Source organism: Macrotis lagotis, chromosome 1 (assembly GCF_037893015.1).
Source record: "Macrotis lagotis isolate mMagLag1 chromosome 1, bilby.v1.9.chrom.fasta, whole genome shotgun sequence".
In the NCBI taxonomy this organism is placed as follows: domain Eukaryota; kingdom Metazoa; phylum Chordata; class Mammalia; order Peramelemorphia; family Peramelidae; genus Macrotis; species Macrotis lagotis.
In genome coordinates, this window is record NC_133658.1 from 134,333,098 (window position 1) to 134,336,115 (window position 3,018).

A 3,018-nucleotide genomic window follows, 5' to 3' on the forward strand; every position below is an offset into this window, starting at 1 on the left:
AATACTACTACCTTCAGTATGTTTGTCCCCTTATATCCAACCTCCTTTCACTTTCTTTCCCATTTCCCTTTGCCCCTTCTTCCTTCCCTTTCTTCTGTTATTTCTTCTTTGCCTCTTTTCCTCCCAATTTACCCTTTTAATGTTTGAAAGGCAAGAAAAATTTGTTAAATTAATTGAGTGTGTATATGTTAACTTTAAGACAAATCTGATGAGAGCAAGATTCACGCAGATTTCTCCTCCTCCTCCTCCTTCCCCTCTGTTGCAATAGGTCCTTTATAAATATTTATGTAATGGGATTTACCCCATTCATTCTCCTCCATCCTCCTGTCTCTTTAATGTCACCCTATTAAAGAGGATACTGTTTTTAAATCATTCTATCAGACACATGTTAAAGTCCTGACATTCCATTATTTCCATCTGAGTATATTCTCACTAATTACAATTCTTGAGACTTATGAGAGTCTTTCTCCCAGGTGGGGATATAGCTCGTATCATCTTATTGGATAGCAAGTTCCTTTCTTTACCCCCCCATTTTTACATTTTCATTTGTCCCTTGGGTCTCCTGTTGGAAATCCAAATTTTCTGTTTGGCTCTGGTCTTTTCATTGGGAAAAGTTGGAAATCTCCTATATCATTAAATATCCATCTTTTCCCCTCAAATGGAAGGCTGAGTTTTTCTGATAGTGAAAGTTTGGATGCATTCCAAACTCCTTTGCTCTTGGGATTATCATATTTCGTGACCTTAGATCCCTTAATGTTGATGCAACCAGGTCCTGTGTAATCCTTACTGTGGCTCCTTGGTATCTAAATTGTTTCTTTCTGCCTGCTTGTAGGATTTTCTGATACTTCTGGAATTTGGTCAAAATATTCCTTGGAGTTTTCATTTTGGCATCCCTTTCTGAACAGGATCAATGAATTCTTTCAATAACTATTTTGCCCTCTGGTTCTATTATGTCAAGAACATTTTCTTTCATTAAATCCTATAATTTTAAGTCCATGCATTTTTTCTGTTCAATATTTTTGGGAAGCCCAATCATCCTTACATTGTCTCTTTTAGATCTATTCTTGAGGTCAGTTTTTTGTTACAGGAATTTTACAATTTCTTTTTTTTAATTTTTTGCTTTTGTTTAACAGATTCTTATTGTCTCATGAAGTCATTGATTTCCACATACTCCATTCTTTTTATTTTTAGAGAAGAATTTTCTTCATTTATCTTTTGCAACTCTTTTTCCAATTGATCATTTCTATTTTTGAAGGAGTTTTCCATTTGTCCAATTGTGGTTTTTAGAGAACTGTTTTCTTTTTGCATTTGTCCAATTGTTTTCCAAAGATTTGTTTTCTTGTTGCAAGGTGCTAATTTTTCCTTGAGTTAGGTTTCCTAAATTTTCCAATTGATTTTTAAACTCCTTAATGACTTCTTCAAGGAAACTTTTCTGGGCTGGGGACCTAATTGTAATCTTCTCGGAAGTTTTAGATCTCTCTGAGTTAGGGTCTTTACTTTCTAGGTAGTTTTCTATGCACCCTCATTTCCACTGATCTTTCTTCGTTTTCTTAAGATCTTGTGTTGGAGGAGGAGCTTGTTTACAGAGGTGTGGTGTTGAGATCACTACAGGCTTTGCTCACTCAGTTTAGTAACTCCAAGTGGGTCAGACAGTAGGGGCTACTGGTTAGGCGTGGAGGGTGTGGGTGGTGTTGCTGAATACTTTTATCTTTGAACCACATGGGCTGGACCCTGGACCAAGAATTTTAATCTCCCTGTTCAGCTGAGGGAGCTATACTGCCCACACATAAGCCTGTGGGTGGGAGGCTGGAGGGACCCCTTACTCTGTTCTGGGAAGAGGACTTAGCTGAAATGAGAGGATGGAGTCTATGGTCTTTCAGACCAGCCAAGTTCAGGGGATTGATGTTCAGCCTCTCTCTGTATCTCTTTTTACTGGAACTTACCCTCCAGCCTGGCTGGTGACCCCCAGACCTGTGGTTTCACAGTCAAAGCTCCAGCAGCTTAGTTGGTTCTCAGACTGTGGCTCCCACAGTCAAATCCTCCATAGCTGATCTTGGGTTAGTCTGGCTCTCATCCTACTCCCATTCGCTCTCTGCTCTCTGCCCCGACTCACCCATGATCCCTGGAGAGAGACCTTTTTGGTAGATGTTCTTCTCCCAGCTTCTTTGTCTGGGTTTTGTCAATTGAATTTCTATTAAGAGGCTTGTCAATCGAATTTCTGGTTAAGAGGTCTTATATTATAAATGAGGGAAGACCAGGAGACATTAGCACAATGCTTGTTTCCTGTCTGACATATTGGCTGGATGTAGTTTCATTTTATTTATTAAATAATTTGTTCTTCTTTTTCTCCACTCACATGGGAAACTCAAAACTGTACAAAAAAAAAGAATGTGGGCAAATTCATGGAAAAATAGTTCTCAACATTCATCTTTTTTAGGGTGTTAAGTTCCTTATATTTCTCCCTTTCTTCTCCCCTTCACATGACAGCAAGCAATCAAATATAGGTTATACATATATAGCTATGTTAAACATATATACATATTAATTTTGTTGTGAAAGAAGAATCAGAAAAAAGGGGGAAAATCCATAAAGCATAAAACAAATTTAAAAATTTGAAAACAATAAGCTTTGATCTCCATTCAATCTTCACAGTTCCCTCTGCAAAAAAAAAAAAAAGAAAGCTGTGATGGCATTTTTATCAAAAGTCTTTGGAATTATCCTTGATTATTTTTACTTTTGAGATGAGCAGGTTGATCATAATTGATAATTACACAATGTTGTTGTTAGTGAGTACAATGTTCTGGTCCTGCTCACTTTACTAATCATCAGTTTATGCAAGTCTTCCTTTTTTTCAGTGTTTTTGCAAGACAATGGGGATAAATGACTTGCCCAAATCCACACAGCTACATAATTATTAAATATCTGAGGCCAGATTTGAACTCAGGTACTCCTGACTCCATGGTTGGTGCTCTATCCATTGCACCACCTAATTGTCCCATGCAAGTCTCTCCAAGCTTT